This window comes from Coffea eugenioides, chromosome 7, assembly GCF_003713205.1.
Source record: "Coffea eugenioides isolate CCC68of chromosome 7, Ceug_1.0, whole genome shotgun sequence".
NCBI classification, from domain to species: domain Eukaryota; kingdom Viridiplantae; phylum Streptophyta; class Magnoliopsida; order Gentianales; family Rubiaceae; genus Coffea; species Coffea eugenioides.
The window spans coordinates 27840473-27852786 of NC_040041.1; positions in this window are offsets into that span (position 1 = coordinate 27840473).

The following is a 12314-nucleotide window of genomic DNA, read 5'->3' on the forward strand; positions in this document are numbered from 1 at the left end:
ATCTACCTTTGGAACCGGGCTGAAACCAAGCCCTGAGATATCAAATCTCTCAATAGATGATATCTCTCAACAAAGTACTCACCCCAACAACACACAACAAAAGGGTGATACTCAACACAAGGCATATATTCTCACATATTAAATCAAGAACAAAGGATGGGGTTAGGTCGAGTGAGATAAAGTACACCTTCGCCTAAGTACACATTTAACATATACAAGGCACTTTAAAAATTTATCATATAAACCAACCCAATTACTCACTCAAAATAGTTAGCATGCAAATCAAAGCACTTTATACGGGTCCACTGACTCCGTCCGATTCGTCACTGTGACGACCCCACTTCCCCCTAAGGCGAACCAGAGGGTTGGCGGGTCGCCTGCCTAGCTCTCGCCAGGACTCACGCAAGCAAATCGACCAAATATCCACGTATAACTTAAACCAAAACACAATCCGCCATCCGATCATGCCAACTTTTAAGCGGCTTGAATACTAAAACACATTAACTTCAAAGATAACAGCAACCGAAGTTAGCCAATCGGCGGCTCCTAAACACCTCACGCGTTACATTCAAGAAGTAAGGTCTTACAGTTTCCAAAACATGAAATTTCATACAGCCCGAGTATATATACACATACAAGCCAAATATTATAATCAGGATTTACACATCTCCAGCTTCAATCTCAAAACAAAACTATATCGTTTAAATTCAAATACATTACAAGTCACAAAACGAAGTAGATACATTCTTAAGAAGATATAAGCAGCTCAGATTTCTCAAACCTCAAGACCTGTCAAGGAAAACAAAAAAACGTGGGGTGAGCTAAAGCTCAGTGGTGCCCCAAAATCATGCAATCACTCGAAACAATTAACACGTATTGATTCGACTGAAGTAAATAAATAGGGAAGCAATAATATTCAAGTATACCTTAGACTGGTCGAGGAATTCACCCAACGACATTACATCCAACACTTATATTTATAGACTGGTCGAGGGATTCACCCAACGACATTACGTCTAGCACTTGATTGTTATAGACTGATCGAGGGATTCACCCACCGACTTTACGTCCAGCACTTGATTGTTATAGACTGATCGAGGGATTCGCCCAACGACATTACGTCCAGCACTTGATTGTTATAGACTGATCGAGGGATTCACCCAACGACATTACGTCCAGCACTTGATTGTTATAGACTGATCGAGGTGAATGTTATAGACTGATCGAGGGATTCACCCAACGCCATTACGTCCAGCACTTGATTGTTATAGACTGATCGAGGGATTCACCCAACGACTTTACGTCCAACACTTATAGCAAGCGCAAGCAAAATATTCACGAAAAACACTTCAAGCAAGTCACCACTCGAAAGGCTAGTGTGATAAAGTTCACATTGCTCACTTCGATGGATCAGCAATCATTTTTGGCAATTATCACACAACGAGTCGATAAAGCACTTTAACCAAATAGTCATAAAACAGGCAGGGACACTCACCAAAAGTGAAGCTCAAAAGTCAAGCTGGGAATCGAAGTCCACGTCCTCGCTACACCCTAGAAATCCAAGTTTTAAAACTAGAAGTTTTACTAAACAAGTTCTTGTTTTGTATATAAAAGGTTATCCAGTATAAAACTAATTTAATTTCTCGAAACAAATCAATCATTCCCTTGGAATTAAGGCTAGTAAAGAAATAAAATATCTCGTATGGTTTCTTTAAAGGTATTTCCCTTCTAGAGGGCAAACTAGAACCAAATTAATTCAAACAAGTTTTCTTTGTCTTTTATTTGAAATTATTCAAATCTAATGTTTTTAACAAATTTCCTTTAAAACGTCTAGTCAAGGATAGTTTTAGGAAAGCTTAAAATTTAGAAGGTTAAATACGATTACTCCCTAAAGATAATAAACTAGCTTAAGCAAAATAAAGGAATTAACTAGTCGGCAAGGTTTTAAAAGTCCAAGTAACTAAGTTTTAATAATATACTAAACTCAATTCTATCACTTGATATTAAGGCAGAATATTTCCACAAAATTTGATTTTGAAAATATTCAAGATCAAGAATAATCAAAACGGTCTTCACAAATTCAGCTCATTTGCACAATGGATTCCCAAGTCACCAAGATAAACAAAAATCACAAACCAAATATCAATTTCTCTAGGGCTTCATCAATCATTAGCCCTAGGTCTCAACAGATTCAATTCTAATCAAAATCAACCAAAGGAAGTCCAAAGTATTAAAACAATTCCAAATCACAAATCGTGGACCTTCCAAATGCATTTTGGCCAAACCACTTAAACAATTCCACCAAGAATTTAACCCTTGCAAAAATTACTTAAGTGGCCAAAAGCTTCATCAATCATTAGCTCTTGGTATCAAACAAACATCCTTTGCCACAAACAACAGAAATTTTAACTCAAATATAGAAGATAAGTCACGGCTAGCTTGCATTCAAATAATTCTAGAAGTTCATATTTTCCTTTCTTGCTTCGATAGTCAAGAAAAATTCTAGCAAATGTCAATTCAAGATGTCTATTAAATCTGCATCTTTTACTTGCTAGATGCACTAAACATATAGCTTATACCCTGCTCAACTTAAGCTAAAGCAAATAATACACGAATCCAGAAAAATAAACTCATCAAAAGCTTGAGCTAGTACGGCTAGCAACCACGTACAGATTTCCAGCAAAGATACTTCATAATTTTCAACAAGATTTCCATCCTTATCTTGCTTTAAACACTAAACACTTAACATGCGTTTTTTCCAACATGGAATGAGTCAAATGGTAAATAATTCCAGCAAGTTATTCCACCAAGAAGTCCTCATAAATCTGTCATCAGTTAGGATATCATTTTTCCAGCAATTGGTAGATTAAATTTTGAAGCTTTCTCCATAATTCCTCATTTTCTTTCCATTCCAGCTCAACATGCAAAGTGCAATGATCATGCTAAGGTGTATCTTGTGCAATAATATGAAATTTATAACCAAAGATTCAAAAGAAAAAGTTGGATAAAACTCTGTTTCTTTCTCTCGGCCCAAGCTAAGAAACTCCAGCAGCTTTCTTTCAATATTCCTTTTTTTTTCTATTATACACGACTCATCTTAGCTTCATACATGATCAAAATAATTAACTATCAATGAGTTTTGATCCAGAATTGAGTTCGAACAACATCACAAGATACCATCCAACCAGAAGTTTAATCGATCCTACTCAATTAGCTTGCATGCAAGCTGATTTCGTTACCCCTAATTTTTCTGATTCACACACGGCTAGTTAACCTCATGCACGGCTCAAACATCATGTTGTTAGCTAGATAATCATAGGTATCAACTTAGTTCATCACAATGTAGAAGATTAGGTGCTACATTTCCAATTTATGCTCACGGAAGTTCCACTTCATCAAAACAGAATTTCTTATGCTCCTTAACTCATCATCGGAATGCATCAGCTTCACATGCAAGTCCTTAATCAGCTTAATCTACCTATAATCTACTGCTTTCAGCCCAGAAATTACCTCTACTGGAAGCTCACTCATGCGACAGAAACTGAAGTTTCCTTCCTCTCCTCTCGGCTGGCTCACGCACGCGATGGTTGGTCCTGGTTGCGGTGGTTGTAGCTGGTGGAGGTGAAGGTGTAAATGGAAAGCATGCACGGTCTCTCCCTTTCTTTCCTCAGGCTTGCGGACAGAAACAGAAAAGATTGCAGCTCGCGGTTTTCTTTTCTTTTCTCTCGGATGCGAGATGCGGCTCTCTCTCTCTTTCTCTGGTCGATGATCACGAGGTGGGGAGGAAATGTTGTAGTGGTCTGGGTTTGGAAGTGGAATGGTAGAGAGAAAATGGTGCACGGCTAGAGGAGGTTGAGTGTTGAAGTGGAGATGAAAGTGAAGTGCGGCAGAAATGGAAGAGTTGGCTCTTTGGTGATTGGCCGAATAGAGAGGTAGCGCATAAGGTTGTCCGACAATTTGGTTTTGGAATTGCATGGTTGTTTTGTGATAGTATGGAGGGTGTTTTAGTCTTTTCACGTCTCTTCCTAATCTCCACTCAAGACCTTAGTTCTAAACAAATTCAAAGTTTACCCCAAACGTGATTTAAACGTCGAATTATACACTAATCCTGCAAGACTTTAATTATCGAAATTTTCATGCCTTAAGTATGTTTAGTATACTTGTATCATGTTTATCTAAAATTTATTGGCTTTGTCTTAAAGTGAACATTCTTATTAGTATTTAACGTTATTCACTGATTAGAATTAATTATTGGAATTCAATAAATTTTATATAATTACTCTACTCAGGTAGCATTAATTTTCAACATAAAGAAAACTAAGTATTTTAGCATTTTATTTTAAGGCGATAAATTATTCTAACTCCAGATGTATTAATTTAGTCTAGCAAAATCAAGAAAATTCATAACTTAGGAAAATTATATTATTTGTCACATGAAATTGTTTTTACGGACTTATTTGCAGACAAGGGAAATTAATGCTAAAATTTATTAAAGAGTTAAAAGAAATGCAAATGAACTACAAAATGATATTTATATATATATTTTTCAGGGTTCTCACAGTCACTGCCTGTGACAGAAGATTATACTCAACTATCAGTCAATTGACCATCACAAATAGAAATAAGGACTAAAACGGCCAAAACGGCAAAGAAATGCATGTGCGTGTGCGCGGAAATGAAAACAGTATAAAAATGGGTTACACGGTTTTGACCATAACCAGAGCTGTGGTTATCGGATCAAGGTGTACTAGGTAGCGTCTCGAAACTAAGACAAAGGGTTACAACTTTCATGAAGACAACTCAACCCAGTTTTTAGTGGATCCAGGTCGAATTTGCCGATTACAGAACCAGAACTCAAAGGCTGGTTTCTACCTCTAGTGAAAATTTGGGCGGCATGCCCCTTGTATTTACCTATTTTTCAGCCACTTATAACTTCATTATTTTCCTCAAATCAGCGCCAATGTCACACATAGGCAATGTTACCACAATAGCCCTTCAACTAGGCTCAAAATAATCTAATTACAACACAAGTCTTAACAAGGCAACCAGAAATCAAGTTTAAAGGCAAATAGCTAAATGGTAGATTTGACGTCTCTTGGCGTTTCGGTCACAAATAAAGCTACACCTAATGGTTTGAGGTAAATTGTATACCGTTTCGAAACTAAGACAGAGAATTACAAGTATGATGAAGACATCAACAACCAATTCATGCATTTTCAATATCAAAATGTGACATCTCAGAGGAAAACATAAAACTGTCCGCAAAACAGTACATTTGGCAGTCAAGGGTATTTTGATCATTTCACATGCTACAATACTCCGATTGAGATGAAATTTTAAAAAAAACTATATAATATTTTTTCCTACAATTTTCATGTTTTGACCTAAGCCTGATTCGGCTCCTAACATGGACGAATGAAGATGGCAGAAGCTAAACAGGTTAGTTTCAATTTCTGGAATTTGAACTTTTTCTCTAGAATTTTATATCTAATAAGCACTCAATCATCAAAACCAACAATTACTAGCTCTATAACATCCATTACCAGATAAATAACCATAATCAAGGCTGAAAATGTAAACCCTAGCTACAAGTCCACCATAATATGCACAACTCACTAATTACCCGTTATAAACCAAGAGTATGAGTTTCTATCCAAACTTAAACAAGATTAAGGAAGAGAAAAGGGGTAGGCAGCCATGGTACCTTCTAGAAACTCCTTGTAGGTGTGAAACCAAACACTTTCTTCCCAAACTTTTACCACACACAACTATCTAAGCACTAAAATGAAAGTTTAATCGGTTTGGATTTTGAATTTTCACTCAAACTAAGATGGATTCAAGGTGAAGTTGCTAGCTTTAATTCCTCTCTTTTCTCTCTTCAACTCACAGCTGAAAGGTGCAGAAATAAAGGCTGAAATGAGCTCCAAGAAAGATAAGAAGGTAGGAATTGATTTGGGTCAAAGTTGGATAAGTGTCACACTTTGATTGGAAGTCAAAATTTTCTTTTCTTTCTTGTTTTTTTGTCCACAATTTTGGCAGCATTGAGAAGATATTTAGAGCTGATCTTGTTCAATTAATAACAAGGAGATTAAGGAAATAAAGCGGTGGTCTAGTGGTGCACTCAATCGGTAACGAACAGTACACATCGGTTCAACCCGTTTTTTTTATTTCACAAGTACTAGGGTTTTAACTTATTATTATTACTTCTAATCACACACTTTTTCTTATCTAAAACTTACTCTTAATCACCAAATTTAGTACACACCCCGTACCGATTACTCACACTACAAAAAGATGTAAAAACCTTAGTTTACCCTCACGATGAATGTAAAAGAAAAACTCTTAATTTTATTCTTGATTCCAACCATTGGAGATGTAAATAAGTAGTATAGCTATTATAAGGTAATGGATTCCAATTAAAAGGGAATTTTAAGAAAAATATGAGGGATTTTACAGCTCCATAGATTAAAATTAGGGTTTCGATTAAGATATGAGAGATTTAAGAAAAATCTGTTAGTCACAAGTAACACTAGAGTTTTGAGTACAAGTAGGGTTTCTAGTCTTTAAAACAAAACAATGTCTTAAAATAAAAATAAATAAAAAAAACCGTAATATTCTCGTTGAGACTAAAAAACATATTATCCTAAAAGTCGGGGTATCACAAGTATGCCAATAAATCCCAAAATTACAAGCCCAATAATCCTAACTTTAAGAAGAAGAAAGATAATTGCTATGTTTGTGGAAAACCAGGACACCATGCTGCTCAGTGTAGGCACAAAAAAAAAGGTGACAAAGCAGATGCCAATCCTCCTAAGTTTAATTTAGCCAAAGGGGATGATATAATTGCTGCAGTTATCTCTCAAGTCAACATTGCAACCAATGTGAAAGAATGGGTAGCAGACTCTGGGGCTACTTGGCACATATGTGCAAATCAAGAAGCATTTTCCTCCTATACTCCAATAGAGAATGATGAAGAGGCGATCTATCTTAAAGACTCACGAACTGCTAAAATTTTGGATAGGGGCAAAGTTCTCTTGAAACTCACTTCAGAAAAAACTTTGGCCCTCAATGATGTGTTACACGTGTCGAATATTCCGGCAAATTTGGTTTCGGTAGCATTGCTAGAAAAAGTTATGGTGAAAGTGTCATTTGACTCTGACAAGATTGTAATGACCAAAAATAATGTATTTGTGGGCAAGGGCTACTATAATCAAGGACTCTTTGTACTTAACATTTTAAACGTGATCAATGAAAATGCATCTTTTTCTGCTTATATTGTTAATTCAATCTCTTTATGGCATGCTAGATTAGGACATGTTAATGTTAGCGACATAAAAAAATGCAATCACTTGGATTACTTTCTAGTGTTATTACTGTTCTTTGTTATTTTAATTTCTGGACATATTTCACATTTTTTCATGTCGTTATTAATAACACTAGAAAGTAATCCAAGTGATTGCATTTTTTTATGTCGCTAACATTAACATGAACTAACTAACATAGAATTCATCATTTCTTTTAATGTCCTATTTTTCCTTTTAACTATTCCATTAGATTTTGGTGAAGAAAGAGGTGTTATTTCATGTATTATGCCTTTAAGTTCACAAAATTTATTTAAAACTAAATATTTACCTCCTCTATCAAATCTAATTCTTTTTATTTTCTTATTAGGTTGATTTTCTATCTCAAATTTATAAGATAAAAAGGCATTATGAGTATCGTCTTTATTTCTAAGTAAATAAAGTTTGGTATATCTAGAATAACCATCTATAAAAGTAACATAATATCTTTTTTCTCCTCTAATCATAGTTTGTTTTAAATCACCTAAGTTTCTAGATATACCAAACTTTATTTACTTAGAAATAAAGACGATACTCATAATGCCTTTTTATCTTATAAATTTGAGATAGAAAATCAACCTAATAAGAAAATAAAAAGAATTAGATCTGATAGAGGAGGTAAATATTTAGTTTTAAATAAATTTTGTGAACTTAAAGGCATAATACATGAAATAACACCTCTTTCTTCACCAAAATCTAATGGAATAGTTAAAAGGAAAAATAGGACATTAAAAGAAATGATGAATTCTATGTTAGTTAGTTCTTATGCTCCTGGTAATTTGTGGGGAGAAACTATATTATCTGCATATCATCTACAAATAGGATTCCACATAAAAGGACTGGCAAAACACCTTATGAGTTATGAAAAAATTATAAACCAAATTTAAAATATTTAAAGGTACTAGGGTTTTTGCTAAAATGTTATTACCTGAACTTAAGAAAAAAAAATTAGGTCTAAAACTTCTGATTGTTTGTTTATTGGATATGTTGGATATAGTGCTGCATATAGGTTTCTTATTTTAAGAAGTGATGTGCTTAATTGTAATACAATTATTGAGACAAAAAATGCTGAGTTTTTATCTGATAAAATTTCTCATGCACCCGTTGAAATAAACAAAGAAATAACCTCTAATGAGGAATTAAGAAGGAGTAAAAGGCCAAAAAAAGAATTTTCTTATGGAAATGTTTTTTAAACCTTTTTTGTTGATAATGATCCTTTAACTTAACACCCGCAGGTTCCTGTTACGATTTATGATCAGGCTCACAACCTTCCGCAGCTGGCTAAAGGGGAAGTCAGGATGGATAAGTTAGGTTTTCCTTCCATCCGTCTGTACGGATTCCATCCGCTTGACTAGTCTTAGTCTCTGTTTGTAAGTTGATGTTGGTTGAATAAAAAAAGATATATTGTTTGGAAAAAAAAAATCAGTTGTTTGCCACTACTTTTTTAAAAAAAAAAAAATGATCCTTTAACTTATTCTGATGCTATTTCTTCTCTTGATTGCAAGTTTTAAAAAGAAGCAATTAAATCTGAAATTGATTCTATTTTGAAAAATAAAATCTGAACTTTGGTAGATTTGCCTCCTGGTACAAAATCCATTGGTTGCAAATAGATTTTTAAAAGAAAATATAATTCAGATGGCTCTATAAGAAAATACAAAACTAGTTTGGTAAGCAAAAGGATTTTCTCAAAAATGAAATTTGACTATTTTGACACATTTGCACTAGTAACAAGAATTTCTTCTATTCTTGTTTTATTTGCTTTAGTTCCTATTTATAAACTTATTGTTCATCAAATGAATGTCAAAACAACTTTTTAAAATGGTGATTTAGAAGAAAAAATTTATATTTTTCAATCCGAAGGATGTATTGTATTTGAAGAAGAAAATAGAGTGTGTAAATTAATTAAATCTCTTTATGGCTTAAAACAAGCCCCTAACACAGTGGCATGAGAACTTTGATCAAGTATTGATAAAAGATGGATTCTCGTCTATAGAAGTGGATAAATGTGTATGTGTCAAAAATTATAAATAATCAATATATATAATTAGTTTGTATGTAGATGACATGCTTATATTTGATACAAGTTTAGATATTGTTAATAGTACTAAATATTTTCTGTCTTCTAATTTTGACATGAAAGATTTGAGTGAACCGAAAATGATATTGGCTATTAAAATTATAAGAAGAGATGATGGTATAATGTTGTCACAAGAACATTACGCAGAGAGACTTCTTAGAAAGTTTGAAAATTATGATGTGACACGTGTAAGCACTCCTTATGATGCTAACATTCAATTAAAGAAAAATAATGGTGATCCAGTTGTTCAGTCTAAATATGCTCAGATTATTGGGAGTCTGATGCATTTGATAAATTTCACAAGACCTGATATAGCTTATGTTGTGTGTAGAATGAGTATATACATTCACAATCCCAATCGTGAACATTGATTTGCATTAATCTGACTAATGAAATATTTGAGAGGTTCCATAAATTATGGTATCTTGTATTGAGGATTTTTCACTATATTAGAAGGGCACAATGATGCTAATTGGATCTCTGATTCAAATGAGACAAAATCTACTAGTAGTTATGGGTTCACCCTTGGTGGTAGTGCCGTAGCATGGAAGTCAACCAGACAGACAATCATTGCTAGATTAACTATGGAATCAGAGTTTATAACTCTGGAGTTGATTGGTTAAGAAATTTCTTTACCATTATTCCTCCAATTAAGGATTTGTTGCCTCCTGTATCCATATACTGTGATTGTTAAGCAGCTATTGCTATTGCTAAAAATAAATCATATGATTGTAAAAGTTGACACATAGAATCAAGACATAATGTCGTAAAGCAACTGCTTAGAGATGGAATTATTTCCATTGATTTTGTAAAGTTAGAGTTAAACTTGGTCGATCCTCTGACTAAACCTGTAGGAAGAAAATTAATTCTTCAAACTACAAGAAAAATGGGACTAAGGCCAACAATTTATCAATAGAGATAGTAACCCAACCTATGTGATTGGTGATCCTATGAAATAGGTTCATATGGGTAATAATAATTCAATATTGACTATAAAGTACTTCAAATTTGAGTCCCTCCTAAGATAAGTACTTTGATTGCTAGTAATTGGGAGGTTGAAATAAAATTTTTAATGAATTCATATCCCATTAGGGAGGTGTATTTAAAGCAGTATACGCTTGATGAATTTACCTATATGAGAGTGGAGTGGGGCCGTTCCTATAAGATTTTTTCGCCAAATCTTTAGAGCTCTCATAAATAACCAGGCAGGCATACGATAAAAGCGCAAATTTGCGTTAACAACAAATTTGTAAGTTGCAACGTGATTGATGAGATCTCTATCATACAACAAGAATTGTTGGTTCATAGAAATTCATAGTTCACCAATAATTCTGTAGGATATGTTTTATCAATCTATGTTTGGTTCGTAGTCCAAAAAGACACCAAACTAATTACATTACATCCAAAATAAATTCAGCAGATTATTTTCTATTTACCCCTTTGTCCAAAATCTTTTGAAATGAAAAGGAGATTTTTGTAAATAAATGAATATTTCAAAAGATTTTGTCCCACATTGCAAAATGAATGAGACTTCCCATCATTTTATAATGCTTAGTTTTTTATCGATTTTGTGTTAGATTGGTAACTATTGTGGGTTCGCACGCATAAGAGAGAAGTTGAGTTGGCCGATTCAGTACAAACTGACAGATTTGCACCCCCATGTATGTGGTTAAACATGGCCCAAGATAGTTTTACTACTGCTCTTAAATTTTACTTATATTTTACAAGTAAAATTTATTTTTACTTTTATGTTTTACAAAAAAAGGATAATGTTTGACTCTACTTCACCAAGATAAGATCTTATCTCATCTTATCTCTAAAACGTTCCTTTCTTTTGGTTACAAAAATCAAGCACAAATATGCACAACGTTCTTTTTCTGTTACACAAAATCACGCATGATTTTTTTTAATCAAAAGTTATCTCGTATCCTCTTCAAAAGTTATCTCTTATCCTCTTCAACCTATACTTTTTGAAGCCTATAAATACCAGTTGCTTCCACTTTAGAAAGCTCACTCAGAGTTTATAGTAGAAACCTTCCTGGCAGCTCTTTTTCTCTCATTCTTTTCCTTTTCTCCTCTCTGCTAGATTTACACAACGTTTGCTAGTTCTAATCCTTTTTGTTTATAACAAGAAGAAAGCTTATTTAATCCTAAGGAAACATTTCAATCTCTTCAAATAGTTTCTTAGGATGGTGCTATTAAGCATAACTCAAACTTTATTTTAATTAGTTTTAGTTAACATTGTTTTGACTATTTTATAACAAAGAGTTGCCTATTGATGATTCAGTTGGCCTTGTTATAAGAAGAGCATTGGCTGCCCATGCTAAGAAAGATGAAGAAGTGCAAAGGGAGAACATCTTCTATACACACTGTCATGTCAAGGACAAAGCTTGTAGTTTAATCATTGATGGAGGGAGTTGTACTAACGTAGGAAGTGTGCTTATGGTGGAGAAACTGGGTCTTCCAACCATCAGCATGCTAAGCCATATCGATTACAATGGTTTAATGATAGTGGGGATGTTTGAGTTTATAAACAGGTTTGTGTTCCTTTTCGTATTTGGATGTATGAAGATGAAGTGCTATGGATTGTTGTTCTGATGCAAGCGAGCCATATTTTGTTATGACGTCCACGGCAATTTGACAAGCATGTAAGCTTTGACGGACACACTAACAAATATTCATTCATGCATTGTAATAGAAAAATTACACTTGTATTCATTCATGCATTGTAATAGAGAAATTACACTTGTACCCCTTACACCTAGACAAGTGTATGAGGACTAAGTTAGACTTCAAAGAGAGAATGAATTAGAAATTGAGAGGAAAAACATAGAAAAATTTGAGGGGAAAAAAGGAGAATAAGGTTGAAATGAGTGGGGGGAAATAGGCAATTGATC